Source organism: Moschus berezovskii, chromosome 5 (genome assembly GCF_049115385.1).
Source record: "Moschus berezovskii isolate FMDL1 chromosome 5, NW_MosBer_1.0, whole genome shotgun sequence".
Lineage (NCBI taxonomy): Eukaryota > Metazoa > Chordata > Mammalia > Artiodactyla > Moschidae > Moschus > Moschus berezovskii.
The window spans coordinates 100,695,963-100,711,652 of record NC_142464.1 but is presented as its reverse complement, the minus strand read 5'-3'; the positions used below and the strand labels follow the sequence as shown (position 1 = coordinate 100,711,652).

The following is a 15,690-nucleotide window of genomic DNA, read 5'->3' as shown; positions in this document are numbered from 1 at the left end:
AGGCTTCCCTGTCCTTCACTATATCCCAGAGTTTGCTCAAACTCATGTCCATTGGATCAATGATGCCATCCAACCATCTCATCCTCTGTCACCCCCTTTTCCTCCTGCCCTCAATCTTTCCTAGCACCAGAGTCTTTTCCAGTGAGTCTGCTCTTTACATCAGGTGGCCAAAGTATAAGAGTTTCAGCTTCAGCATCAATCCTTCCAATGAATAGTCAGGACTGATTTCCTTTAGGATTGACTGGTTTGATCTCCTTGTTGTCCAAGGGACTCTCAAGAGTCCTCTCCAGCACTACAGTTTGAAAGCATAAGTGGCCATAAAATTAAAATTGTCAGACCCTTAGGAATGGCTTACAGTTTAAGGTAGGTCTTTTGCACACAGTTTATGGCCAAAGGAAAATTGTTTATGTGGCCAGCACTGCTAATTCATAAGGATAACTTCTGTTAGGGCATGTGACTTGGACCCAAACTCTAATTAGAGAATGAAATTGGACCCTCTCCCCTCTCTAGACAGAGAAAAACCTATTGTCTCAAGGTGCTGACAGTGGAATGAACCATGAATAGGAATGTCTTTGACCTTGCAGACCCAAAAGGGTCTCAGGACTTCCCAGGATACCCAGACTACATTTTGAGAATTGCTGGCCTCAACCAGGTACAGCCATACCCATTTTTACCAGTTTGGTGAGCCTATGAACACATGTGTACTTTTTCCTTGAATAGCTGGAGTTGGGTTTCTATTACTTGCAACTGAAAGAGTTTCGAGTAAACACAAAGAAACCCTTCATGGTTTTTCCTAGTTTAGGAAAAGGTTTAGGGAAGCTCAGTGCTGTCCCATGGGGGGCTTCCCAGGTGGAGCAGTGGTAAAAATCCTCCTGCCAATGCAGGAGACTCAAGATATGTGAGTTCAGTTCCTGGGACAGAAGATCCTCTGGAGTAGGAAATGACAACCTGCTACAGTATTCTTGCCTGTAAAGTTCCATGGATAGGGGAACTTGGCCGGCTACAGTCCATGGGGTCACAAAGAGTCGGACACGACTGAACACACACACACACACACAGAGTGCTGTCTCACAGAGGTAGCTTTGAATGTTGTTTTCTCTTTTTCTACTTCTTCCCTCCTTTGTGCCTTTAAAGTAGAACTTATCAAGTTCTTCCTTCATAATAAATAGATTCCACATACCTCACGACTTTCTATCTCTGTATGAAAGATTCCCGATATTGTAATCGTTCATCTTGCTGTTACTGTGAATATGGCCCCAGAGCAAAAAACAGTTCAATCATATTGACTCTCCTGTTCTTCTAGAGTGCCTTTTCCAAATGTGCTTTTAAATGTCACTTGCCTAACCATCGTTCTGATTTCTTAGAACATTACTAAAGGAAAAATAATGTTCGTTTCAAAATATTCACTCCTTGATTTTTTTCATAGCAACCTGTGTGTCTTTCTCTTTTGTTTTAGCATTTTAAGTATGATTTTTAAATTATTGGGTGTTTTGAATGCCTTTAAATTTAGTATTTCAAAGATTGAAAATTCACTGGCTTGTCTCTGAAAATAAAAAAACTCAGAGTGACATCTAGTGGCTCTTCTGGCTTACTAAATAGTCATCAAAGGAACTGGACAGTTATTAAATTATACCTTTAGAAGGTTATTTAGATTTTCTTAGAAAGAACGTCTCAGAACCATCCCAAATAGACAAAAATCAACTTTATTTTAAACTTTGCACAGTCTCTCTAGGCAATCTTTCAGAGGCAAAAAAAAAAAAAATCTCTTCATGTGTCTCTTTCTTAAGGGTGAGGAGAACTTCCAAGCCGATCTTCCCTCACCCTTAAATGCCAAGAAGCCTCACCTGAAGACAGTCACTTGAAACGAGGACTGGAAGAGGACTGGACGCCCGAAGGTTAGTTAAAAATCATCAAGATGCACCTGCTAGAACGGCCCCTGAAGCAGTGTCCTAGCTCTATAGAATGTGGATACCCAAAGTGGGGTTCCCTGAGAAAGGAGGGAGAAGCCATGGTTCCTGGATTTGTGGTTTACAGCATCAGCTTCACTCACCATCCTGAGGGCTGTCACAAAACTGTCCGAGCACAATCAGTTCACATCTTTCAGCAATGATGAAAATGCCATGTCTTGATCAAAGCTATAGTTTCACAGGTAGTAGTTTCATAGTTGGTCCTTGAACAACATGAAGTTTAGGGGCATAGAATCCCCTCCACCTGACCCATGCAGGAAAAATCAAAATACTTAACGTTACGGTCAGCCCTCTGTTCCCTCAATTTTGTGTTGAGGAGTTAATCAACTGCAGATTGTGTAGTACTGTAGAATTCATTTATTGAAAAAAAATCCGAGTGTAAGTAGACTTGTATATAATTAGATTAAACCCTTATTGCTCAAGGGTTGAATGTGTATCTATGAAACCACATCAAATGGTACACTTTAAATAAATGCAGTTTAATGAACAGAAATTACACCTCAATAAGGTCAGCTTAAAAAAAAACTCAAGGGACTTCTCTGGTGGTCCACTGGTGGTTAAGATTCCACTGCAGGGGGCACAGGTTTAACCCCTAATTAGAAAACTAAGACCCCGCAGGATTCTGCATGGCACAGTAAAAAAATAATAGATAAGATAAAATAAAATTTTACAAATACAAGAATCCCATTGATGAATAAATGGATAAACAAAATGTGAGGTTTTATACTATTATTATTATTCTATGTGTGTGTATATATATATATATATATATATATATATATATATATCTCACACAATGGTGGAACATTAACTCAGCCTTTAAAAGGACAACAATTTTGATACATACATGGATGAAATGAGGACATTATTCTAAGTGAAATGAGCCAGTCACAGTAGGACAAATGCTGTTTTATTCCACTTATATGAATTCTTAGAAGAGTCAAATTGGTAGAGTCAGAAAGTAGAATAGTGGTTGCCAGGAGCTGGAGGGAAGGTGAATGGAGAATTAGAATTTAATGAGTACAGAGTTCAGTTTGGGGAAGTGTTCTAGAGATAGATGGTGGTGATGGTCACATAAACAATGTGAATTTAACTGAACTAAACACTTAAAATGGTTAAAATGGTAACTTTTACGTTAGTGCATTTTACCACAGTAAAAAGTTTTGTTTTTTTTTTTTAAGTACTTGAAACAGGTAAAGAAACGTTGTAAAATATGATACTGTAATTAATCAGTTCATCCCTTCACCAGGCTGAGCATGGTTGTGGGTGGATGTCATAGAAATTGTCAAATGCATAAAGAACCAAATAATAATAATAATATCTGATCACATATACTAAACATTAGATACCTGGCAAAAAAATTATTACTGTTATAGGAATTATTGTAGTAAGTTATAATTCTAAAATCTGGTAGAAGTATATCCATAAACTTATGAGAAGTAGAGGATTTTAATAAAAATATAGTTCAGCAGAACCCATAGTATTAAGATCTCAAACAATAGTTTTGATAAAGCACATTAGTTTATTTTGGAAAAACCAGAGCAAGCTTCAAAGACATTAGTGACAACGGTGGTTGACCTCAATGACAGAAACAGCCTAGAGGAGAAAAGGCAATCTGCTCAGGCCAATCTGGCCTTTGGCTGAATTTTTAAAAATTATTATTATTTTTTTATTGGCGCATAGTTGTTTTACATACACTGCTGTGTCTTATTCTTCAGTACACCAAGCACATGCTTGGGAAGCTCTGTTCTACAACGTGGCTCCTCCCTCCAGTCCTCCAGATCTCTGCTCAGTGTCACTTTATCAATGCTGCTACTGCTGCTAAGTCACTTCAGTCGTGTCCGACTCTGTGTGACCCCACAGACAGCAGCCGACCAGGCTCCTCTGTCCCTGGGATTCTCCAGGCAAGAATACTGGAGTGGCTTGCCATTTCCTTCTCCAACACATGAAAGTGAAAAGTGAAAGTGAAGTCGCTCAGTTGTGTCCGACTCTGCACAACCCCATGGACTGTAGCCTACCAGGCTCCTCCGTCCATGGGATTTTCCAGGCAAGAGTACTGAAGTGGGTTGCCATTGCCTTCTCCGACTTTATCAATGACGCCTTCTCAGACCACACATGAAATGGTACCTACTCTCTCTAACCTCCATACCCTATTTCATCTACACTTATCCCCATCTGATATATTTGAACTTGACTCTCTGCTCATTGCTCATCTTCTTCTACAAGAGTGTCAAACTCCATGAAGATCGGAGTTTTTTTGGTTCATGGCTGTATTTTCAACAACTTTGCATTATCAGGTCTGTATGAACACACCTTCAAATGACTGGATGAATGGTATAGGAACTCTGGACCCCTTCCTTTATCTCGAAATTTTTTTATTAAAAGCTAAGAATCTCTTTTAAATTCAATATCAGAAACATACCATGAAGTAAAACTGTAAGGCACTTCAAATGAAAAGAATTTTATAATAAAATTTTAATGGTCACACATATATGTGGGTTTAAATAGTTTTATAGTGTTCTAAGAAACATTTTTCAGTTAACAACTTCAAAAAGAATAAAAAAAGAAACTTTCTTGGTTCTTAGGGTCCAAATATAAACATGAGACATTAATGGAAATCACGTATTAGGTAACTGAAACATTTTCTTGATGTAAGAACACAGTTGTGCTTTAACACAATAAAAGTTTAAAACAAAAGAATTAAAAATTGCTGTCTAGCCACGAAATTTAAACCATTCACCCTTCCATTTACTAGCCTCATTCCCTATTAAAATACTTGATTCTATAGGCAAGATTGTCCAGGTCAATAAATTTATATTATAGGTACAATAAAAAGGGATCTTTAGTGGTATTTAATACTAATTTTATGAAAATTTAAAACTACATTATGTAATGTAGGATTTATTACTATTTCCAATCAACTCACACATAGAAAGTTATTCGCTGGAGGTATCCTTATAGTGCCACTGCTAATAGCATTAACGCTGACAGGTGGCATCCATCACACTCAGGCCCTTTCTGGATTTCTTCCATCCGAGCACTAATTTAGGCAGTACGGAGAGGTCTAAGTGTGTAATCACAGTATATGATAAGTTCTATATTACAGAGATGACGACAGACAGCAACTGAATCACAGCGGAAGAAAACTCTCCGGAGGCGAGAGGGTCAGCTATTCCGAGGACATTTCTGAACCTTGCAAAACATTCCGGACAGAGGATCAGGATAAGCAAAGGCAGATAGGCAAAGGGGAATTGAGGGGTAGGTTGGGGCGGGAGGGGCCGCTGTTAGAAGGCGGGCGGGGAGGCCTGACTGGCAACGCCAGTATTGGCTTGATCCTTAGATTGTGAATACAGACAGGATTTATGCGGGTCGGTAAAGAATTGGAGAAGATTCTCTGCGGAACAACTTGGAGAACAGCCTGGGGCGTTCGGGTGATGGAGGGCAAGAGCAGGACGTGGATACCGGTTAGGAGGCCGCAGATAAAGAGGATGGCCGTGAGTGGCAGAGAGTATAAGTTGGAAGCCCGAATCGGGGTCGCTTGTGGAGTAGTGCTGGCAGGATTTGAGGCCAAGCAGCGCCCTCGGTCAGAGCTCTAGTATGGAGACGCTGGGCGGGCGTGGGGGACAGGCGCTCGGTTGCCCGGGCGACGGCGTCTAGGGGCGGAGTCTGGGGCCGGAGGCGGCCCCCACGTGGTTAGTTCCGCATTCCCCCCGCCCCCTCCCCAGTCTCGGGCGAGGTGCCCAACGGTTGCCCCCGAGGCTCGCTTGGCGTAGGCAGGGCGCGAGCGCGAGCGCACGGGGAGCCGGCGCGCGGGTGGGCGGGGCTCGGTCCTGCGCCGCCGCCGCCGCCGCCCAGTCGACGCAGGTGCGGCCGCCGCGCCCGCCGGCGCCCCCGCGGGGATGCGGCCGGTCTCTTAGGATGAGGCGTTGGTAGCAGGTACAAGGGCGGGTGCGGCCGGGGGACCGGGTGAGGAGGCGGGTCGTTCGCCAGAGGACCCGAGGCTGCGCATCTTCATTTCTGGAACCTTCCAGAACTTTTCGTTTGTTTTGCACATGGTGGATGCCCAATAAATTGTTTCTTTACCAGAAGGGACTGCCGTTGTTTTCAGGAATCACAAGACTTCCGGGGACGGTGGCTTAACTGTCGGACTACAGTGTTCATTTTGGTAGAAACAACAGGATCCTGTTGCTCCAACATTACTGCTAACTCCTGTTCCTACCCAGCTGCTTTGGCAGACGTGGCGGGGGGCGGGGGGAGGAATAGGGGAAAACAGAGACGTGATGAGTAATGTGTAACCTTGGACAGTCTAATCCCAATGAGATTGTATTAAATGCTGTGCAAGGGCCCTCTCAGCTGCAACCTTGTCTGTTAAGTGAGGAGTCTGGTTCTGCATCATTATCAGTGTCTGTCAGAAACAGAGAGTTCTCAGATGAGTCCACCCTCTCCCACAGAACTGCTGCCAGTCCCCACTGAGGCTGTTGTTCCGGGCTGAGTTCATGCATCTTTATTTTTTTTCTTTTTTAAATTATGAAAGTATGATCACATATTTACAGGAGACGTGGACAATACAGAACAGAATTAATATATAGTTCCACTGTATATTTATTTTTAAGTGGATAAATTATGATTTTTAGTGGGAGTTTCAGCACCAAGCTCTCAAAAATTAATAGAAAGAATAGATAGACTAGCCAGAAGTGTAGAAGGATATAATAGACCTTAAGAGCCCTGTGGTGTTCATGCATCTTGGTGTATTTTAAGAGCAGGGGAAAGTAGAAGAAAAGTGAAGTTGGCTATTTCTCAGGGTCTTTTGACTGGCTTCCACTTCTTGCTTCCTCCGCAGCTGCCCATTCAGGAAAGGAAGGCTCGCCACCTTCCACTGTCCCAGAACTGAGTGGGGCAGGACTGTTTCTCTGTGTAAAGTCGTGGGGTGGAGGTGGGGGAGTGTGGGAGACGCCTGGTCCTCCCAGCTCTATTGTTCTTAGATTTATACAGTTATCTTTATTTGTCTTGTGGGTAAAATGGTTTTTATGCCCTGGAGACATTTTTATATTCCTGAATTGAGGACAGAAATCGACAATTTATTTTGTATATGCAGACTCCTTACTATTGTGATTTATAAAGAGGACTCACTGTTGTCTGTTTAGTATGTTAGGGCCACTCACATCCACAGTTCATTAAATAGGGACTATGCACACCACCTGTTCCCACACTGCTGCTGCTGCTAAGTCACTTCAGTCGTGTCCGACTCTGTGTGACCCCATAGACGGAAGCCCACCAGGCTCCCCCGTCTCTGGGATTCTCCAGGCAAGAACACTGGAGTGGGTTGCCATTTCCTTCTCCAATGTGTGAAAGTGAAAAGTGAAAGTGAGGTCAGTCAGTCGCGTCTGACCCTTAGCGACCCCACAGACTGCAGCCTACCAGGCTCCTCCATCCATGGGATTTTCTAGGCAAGAGCACTGGAGTGGCTTGCCATTGCCTTCTCCGGTTCCCACACTAAAAGCCCTCAAATGATTTGGTATAGTAGGCTAAATAAGAGCCACCCAAAAATATGAGGTCCTAATCCCTGGAACCATAAATGTGATAAGCCAAGAAGGTCTTTGCATATATGATTAAGTCAAGGATCTTGAACTAGAAAGGTTATCTGAGTGGATCCTAAATACAAACAGTAGAATCCTTGAGGGAGGCAGAGAAGATTAGACAGGGAAGAGGAGACTGCATTGTGAACACAGATCAGAGTGATGTGGCCATAAGCCAAGGAATGCCAGTAACTAGCAGAGGCTACTGGAGGCAAGAAATGGATTCTTTCTTTGAGCCTATGAAGGGAGCACCGCCCTGCCAATACTGGGATTTCAGCCCTATGAGACTGATTTTGAACTTCTGGCACCAGAACTGTGAAAGAATAAATGGCTATGGTTTTAAACCACCAAGCTTTTCGTAACTTGTGATGGCGATTATAGGAAACTAATACATACAATTATGCTTATAAGTCACATAGAATCAGGCCTGTATTGATGAATGTTTTAAAGCTTTGCAGCTGGGTCAGTGGCAGGTGTTGTAGTGGAGACCATCGAGTATTTCCTGAACCCTGTACATCCTAAGGAAAAGATTTAAAGAGAGAATTTGGTGAGAAGGGAAAATAAATTAGTTGCATTAGAAAGAGATGGCCTACCACTAAAGCAATTTTCTTTAAACTTTCTTTGTATTTCTATTAATATAGCACTGCATTTGCTCTGGTTAAGAGATTATAGGTACAAAATGGCTTAGGTTTTGTCCTTAGCTAAGATGTTGTTGTTGGATATCTATCATGTGTATATCAAATAAGAGTTGCAGACACCTGGAAATTGAGTTCTAGATTCAATCCAGGAGAAAAGAGGCAATGCTACAGTGCTTCTGTAAGGAAGTTAAAAGCAATCTCTAGTTATCTTGAAATTAAGACACTTTGCAATATTTAGGATTAGGATGCAGGGGGAAGAAATGTGTTCAGATTTGACTGATTGACTTCTGGGTCCCAGGCAGCTAATTTGCATCCCTATTCTTACTCCACAAAGCATTACAGAAATGTACAAAGAGTAGCTTTATTTTTGAACTGCTTTTTTGAGGTTTAATTTGCTTACCATAAAATTCATCAATGTTGAGTATAAAATCCAATGATTTTTATTAAGTCACCGTGATTCAGTTTTGGAACATTTCCATCACCCAAAAAAGATCACTTGTACCCATTTGTAGTCAGTCTCCATTCCCAACCCCAGCACCAATCTGCTTTTGATCACTGGCCTACTTTAGAGTTAAGGTTTTAATTCCTCTGCAGGGACTACTCCAGTGGCTTCAAAACCGACCGCTGCTTCTACTCAGCATATTTCCCACCCAGCCCCTGGAAGATTATATGCCTCTGGTTAAAATGCTCCAGTGGCTTTCCGTTGCAATTAGAATAAACCTCCAAGTCCTTAGTGTAGCTTTTTCAAGGTCCCATGAACTCTACAACCAGCCAACCTCACCAGCAACTTCTCAAGATAATTTAGGAAAGGAACTCCTAAAAAGCACGGTGTTTCTTTGGACACAGTACACAGCCAGCTGTCTGTAAGCAGACCTCCCGTTCTCCCTGGACTACTAGCCTCCTCCCTGGCTGTCAGTGAACACGTAGTCTTTCTTATCTACAGACCTTTGCCTGTGGTACTTCCTCTTAGGATCTTCCCCAGTCCTCTGCAGAGCTGACTTTTTGTCATTCAGCTCACAGGTCACTTCAGGAAGTCCTTCTCTGACCTACTAAGTAGCCTCAACTCCTCAACTCTGTATGTTACTACTCCGTGTTATTTTCATCATTGCACTTGACCACACTCCAAAATTATATTTTTGCTTTATTTTGTTAATGTCTTTCTCTGTTAAAATATAAGATCCACAAGGGCAGGAACTTGATTGGTCATGATCTTCCAAAAGCTCTGTCTCTAGTATTTACAGAGGCACTATTCATAGCGGCAATACAGTATAAACCATCAAAATGCTACTAACAGCAATTAATAACTGCCAGAGGCTTACTGTGTACCAGGCCCTGTGCTAAGTGTTTTATATGCATGGATGATTTAATTAAATGTTACTACTTTTGATGTGGGAAGAGTGAGGAAAGCATGTCCTCCAAATACAGTTCCCACATTAAATTATATCTTTCAGTGGCATTGGGTAGTGTTCTTTCCCTTATTATTAGAATATTGATTTTCAGGCTGGATCAGTGTCCATTGCTACCAGCTACATAGTTTTGAACCTCTTTCTCCACTTCGCTGAAAACTAAACTGGAGACGGGTTTTCAGGGAAGAAAGGAGGAAGAAAAAGAGTGTAAATAAAGGAGGGTCCTGAAAGAGCAGGGCATGCTCAGGACACAGCTTTGAATGGACACGGTGGTGTGTGTCAAGGGAGTGAAGATGAAGGAGATGAGGCTGAGAGGTTGCTGAGGCCAGATCGTAAAGGGCTTTGAGGGCTAGTGTTAGTTTAAGCTGTTGTTTTCAGCAAGTTGTGGCAGAATAGCTCTGATGTTAAAGGAAGATTGTAAGAAACTGAAACTTAGAAGGATCGTTGTGAGGGATTTTGTAGCAGGTCTAGTAAGAGTTGGTTAAAGCATGGAAGAATACAATAGGACTAAAAATAACTAAGCTGCATATGCCAGGGTTCCTTCCTTATAACTTGCGACCACATCTAAGTCTCCTTCACTGAGTTAAAAGGTATTACTCAACGGAAGGTGGGGTTTGAATAAGTGAATAACAGTGAAGACACTGAAGCGTCTGACCTGGAAAGCTGGCTTTATGGCATCACCGTCTGAGAACATCCTAGGAAACAGGTCAGGAAGGAATGCAGAGAGACCAGATTTGGGATAAAGATGAATCTAGAGCCCCCTCAATTTTTTGAACAACAAAGCATGAACTTTTCTGGAAGCAGTGGAATTATCTCTGTCTGGCTTTGCTGACTGGAATCACCTGTGAGATATCATTGTATTTGAGGTCATCTTTTTGCTGAAGTTTTTCCATACGAAATCATAGAATGTCCAGATTGGAGAAGATTTTATAGTTATTCTAGTTCAACACTCTGCCAAGAGAGGAAAGCCAGTGGCAGTTGTCATTCCAACAAATGGTCATCCACTTTCAGCTTGAACACCTCACAAGGAGGTCCACTGTGTATATATTGAAGGTGCTCCAGGTTTTAGAATGTCCCTCTCCACTCTGAGCTAGAACCTGTCTCCCTTTACTTCTGTTCATTAGTCCTAATTCTGCACATAGAGCATCATTCTTTTTTTCAGTTGAAGTTAAATGATATATAACATTATGTTAGTTTCAGGTTATTACATTATGATTTGGTATTTGTGTTGTCATTCATTTTTCCTGTAAGGCAGCTGCTCACTTAGATTCCACTGAGATATTCCAAAATTCCTAGTTGTTTTTCTCAGCTACATTGCTTAAAATTTATAGAACTATTGCTAATTTATAGGTAGAATCTCCTCTACTCAGTAACTTTTCTAACCAAGCACAAGAGCTGTTACCTTGTCAGAGCATTTCCAAGCAGTGAAAAGCAGCTTAAATGGTCAGAAGACATTCGGGGGATCTATTTAAGTTAGTTTGGAAGTACCTAGAGAAAGGTTGGAAATGTCGATAATGGGCCTGTTGGTTTACTTGCTGCCTTATCTTGATCATGTCAATGAGACCTGTACAACAAGATTAGCATTGGACCAATAGAGAGCATGGGCTTCCCTGGTGGCTCAGATGGTAAAGAATCCACCTGCAGTGCAGGAGGCCTGGGTTCAATCCTTGGGGTGGGAAGATCCCCTGAAAGAGGACATGGCAGCCCACTCCAGTATTCTTGCCTGGAGAATCCCATGGACAGAGGAGCCTGGTGGGCTACAGTCCCTGGGGTCAAAGAGTCAGACACAACTGAGCAACTAAGCACAGCAAAGTAGGGAGCATATAGCTGAACATGTTCTGTTCTATAAACTTAGTGTCGATAAGTGCCACAGGTGCCATTTTAAGTGCTATAAATTTAAAATGTCAATACTTTCATATACAAGATAAACCCAAAGGAAGAAGAATTCAAACTTTTGTTGTTGCTACTGTATGTACATGTTTTAGGTGTTGTCAAGATCTTAAATGATGAAAATGAACTCACAAGTTGAACTTTTTGAAAATAATAAATTTTAGATAATGAAGTAGTGTATATATTAATAAGCAGATTTTAAAATATTTTCTGTTTTTCAGGTGTTAATAGGATAAGTGAAAATAAGAATATCCAGATTTTAAGGTATTTCTTGTTTGGTTTTATACTTAAGAATTGTGACTAAATAAAACTGGTAACACTAATTTATTATATCTGCAACTAATTTTAGAGCCTGAGGTCTTCAGCTTCATCAATGCCTAGGCTAGAATATCTAATATAATAAAGTTATAAGGGGTTTGTCTCTGTGGTTTTCAAACTCTGCTCAGTGGAGCCTTCTGTATTCCATAAAGGTATTTAGAGGGCAGAGAGGAAGGTGTGTAGTCAGATGTCTGAAGATTCAACGAAAGGCTTCCACTCGTTAAAAAAAAGTTTGGAAGACACACCCCTAACCTCATTTAGTAATGGTGGGAATTGAGGCTCAGAGATGTGAATAGATTTGCCTATGCTTTCACAGGTGACCAAAGGCAGAATTACTATTCTAAGTTCTGTTTTTCTTCTGGGCTGCCTCCTTCCAAAACGGTCTCATGTACTGGTGATGTGGAATCTTATGTAACTTAATTCTGTGTTATATTGGTCCCTGTGTTTACTCAGTGCATTCTGAACCCGCTTTCTTTTCCTTTAGAGGACATATATGAAACATACCTTCTTTCTCGATGAACAAAGATATGGCCATTTATTATGGGAAAGTGCGCTGGTATACACTGCTTAAATTTCAAAACCAGTATTGTTATTCTTGGTTTACTATTCCATTATGTAGTGCTAGTGTCTTGTAGACTGAGGCAACAGGATAATAAGTCTGATGAGTTATCTCAGGTAATTGTTATTCTTTTGCGGTATATACTCTGTATCTGTCTTATAGTCTTACAGAGGTTAAATATTGTTCTCAAGATCACATAGGTGGTAGATCCCACAGCTAGATTTTGAACCCATGAGTGATGTGAAGTTAGTAGTGAGAACAATAACTCAGGCAATAAAGGTTTCTTCAGCAATGACTGCTGTCTTCATTGTGTTTCTCAGACTGTACCAGCCCAGACATGTGATATATGGATTAGCCTTAGTCTTCCCTGGTGGCTCAGATGGTAAAGAGTCTTCCTGCAATACAAGAGACCTGGGTTCAATCCCTGGGTCGGGAAGATCCCCTGGGGAAAGAAATGGCAACACACTCCAGTATACTTGCCTGGAGAATCCCATGGACAGAGGAGCCTGGCAGGCTATAGTCCATGGGGTTTCAAAGAGTCAGATATGACTGACTGACTAACACACGAGAGTACCTTAGGATTTCCTGGGGAAGACATACCTGCAGACTGGTTCTACAAGAGTGTGGACTAGCTTTATAAAATCACCAATCTTAGGCTTCTGTGAAAGGTAGCACCCTGAGGGCTTGAGTCATTAATTGATGAATCCAGTAATCTAAATATAACCCACATTGTAAGTGAAAATTGCTCAGTCTTGTCCAGTTCTTTGCGATCCCATGGACTATACAGTCCATGGAATTCTCCAGGCCAGAATATTGGATTGGGTAGCCTTTCCCTTCTCCAGGGGATCTCCCTGACCCAGGAATCAAACCAGGGTCTCCTCCATTGCAGGTGGATTCTTTACCAACTGAGCTATCAGGGAAGCCCACATTGTAAGTAATCTTTCCAAATCAAAATAGATCAGCTTACTATGGAGACAGTCACATTCTATCACAGTCACGGTAGAGGGCTACCGGGCATAGCCATACAGAAAGAAATCAAGGTGAGGACTGGTCACATTAGGGCAAGTGTAGGTGTACAGTCGCCACAGCTTTTGGAAGCCAAGGAGAAGAGGTGAAAACCTAGGAGATAGTCCCTTAGTCCCAGATAGTCCTGGGTTTTAAATCCCTTAGCTCAACTGTGTAACAAAAACTAAAGCCTATAACCTTCTTTTCCTCCAAAAGTCCTCTTTTTGTGGTCTGTAGTTTCTAAGGCCTTTTCTGCAACATTCTAATTAAATAACAGGAGTAGAATCTTTACCTAGCTATTCAGTTCAGTTCAGTCGCTCAGTCGTGTCCGACTCTCCGCGACCCCATGAATCACAGCACACCAGGCCTCCCTGTCCATCACCAACTCCGGGAGTTCACTCAAACTCATGTCCATCGAGTCGGTGATGCCATCCAGCCATCTCATTCTCTGTCATCCCCATCTCCTCCCACCCCCAATCCTTCCCAGCATCAGAGTCTTTTCCAGTGAGTCAACTCGTCGCATGAGGTGGCCAGAGTATTGGAGTTTCAGCTTTAGCATCAGTCCTTCCGATGAACACCCAGGATTGATCTCCTTTAGAATGGACTAGTTGGATCTCCTTGCAGTCCAAGGGACTCTCAAGAGTCTTCTCCAGTACCACAGTTCAAAAGCATCAATTCTTTGGCTATCAGCTTTCTTCACAGTTCAACTCTCACATCCATACATGACCACTGGAAAAACCATAGCCTTGACTAGACGGACCTTTGTTGGCAAAGTAATGTCTCTGCTTTTTAATATACTATCAAGGTTTGTCATAACTTTCCTTCCAAGGAGTAAGTGTCTTTTAATTTCATGGCTGCAATACTTGTCAGAAATTTAGGCTTCTTTCAGTGTGAACCTGTTCATAATTTTAAAGCAGGCAGAATTGTTCTTAATAAATCTTAGGCATACTAGAAGAGTCCAAGATCTCATCTGTGTGCTTTTCTCAGAGGTTTAAATCAAACACATGTAAGTTCATGTTTTGATCCGCAAATCAACAAAGTGCCGCATTTTCATGGTTTCATGACTTCAGTCGCTCAGTCATGTCCAACTCTTTGCGACCCCATGAATCGCAGCACACCAGGCCTCCTTGTCCCTCACCAACTCCCAGAGTTCACCCAAACTCATGTTCATCGAGGCGGTGATGCCATCCAGCCATCTCATCCTCTGTCGTCCCCTTCTCCTCCAGGCCCCAATCCCTCCCAGCATCAGGGTCTTTTCCAGTGAGTCAACTGTTCGCATGAGGTGGCCAAAGTATTGGAGTTTCAGCCTCAGCATCAGTCCTTCCAATGAACACCCAGGACTGGTCTCCTTTAGGATGGACTGGTTGGATCTCCTTGCAGTTACTGAGACAAAAAAAAAAATTTTCTTTTTCCAGAAATCTTTAGGAATTTAATAAGTTTTATGCCTGAATATAGGAATAAGGTTACAATTCTTACAATGCAATGAAAATAAATACTGAATGATTTGACCAGTTTATTGATTTGGTCAGTCTAAAACAGTGAAAATCTGGATTACAAATAATTTTTAAAAGACATTTCATTACTCTAAGGTATATACATAAAATAGCTAGCAGCATTGGCAAGTAGACATACCTGTTCTGCTTATCTTGCTTATAGATTCTGTTTCTTTCTTGATAGCCCAAAGTCTGCTTTCAATCAGAGTGGATTAATATATGATCTCCTAATGCTGGGCTTTGATTCCACCTGCCCTACTCATTCCTTTATGCTTTGGATCTATGTCTAATTTATGATAATAACATTACTCAATAAATTTACATTTTCTTACTTTTATCATCCTGAAGAATCCCCAAATATATCATTTTAGTGTGTAAGCTAAGTTAAACCGCAAACATTCATGATAAAACTTGTTTAAATGAGAGGTGTTTTTTTTTCCCAAATAGCAATTTCTTCTATTTAGAACATTTAAATTGCCTGGCAGTCTTGAGTAACATTCCATTTGTTATAATTCTTTATGAAATGTTTCCCTGCCACTGATTTCCTAAAAATGATAGTACAAGCATATTAAGGAAGAATTTAATCATTGTTTTGACAGATGGCACCTCAGTAATCTAAAAGGTAAAACTGTAAGTGTAATAAAAATGAATTCTGTTCAACAGCAAAAATTCTTTTTAGCTCAGAAGTATTTAAAAATAACTTTTAACACAATGCTTACATTGTAAAAATGATGAGCAGTATGTTATGTGTAATATTCCTCTTTGTATCATTTTGATAGTTCTTACCTACATCTGTTTTTTAAAGAATTAGTATTCTGATTCATTAATGTGATCTATT

At 41.2% G+C, this 15,690-nt stretch overlaps 1 protein-coding gene across 3 annotated transcripts in view; it reads left to right on the top strand.

Annotated features, from left to right (window-relative positions):
• The first annotated feature begins 5,792 nt into the window (after positions 1–5,792).
• The window catches only part of CCDC158 (coiled-coil domain containing 158), an 82,176-nt gene continuing 72,278 nt past the window's right edge, over positions 5,793–15,690 (top strand). For all 3 annotated transcript variants that reach the window (XM_055434715.2, XM_055434714.2, XM_055434713.2), the window contains exons 1-2: positions 5,793–5,903; positions 11,699–11,741. The gene's annotated coding sequence lies outside the window, so the exon portion shown is untranslated. The remainder of the gene's footprint in view (positions 5,904–11,698; positions 11,742–15,690) is intronic.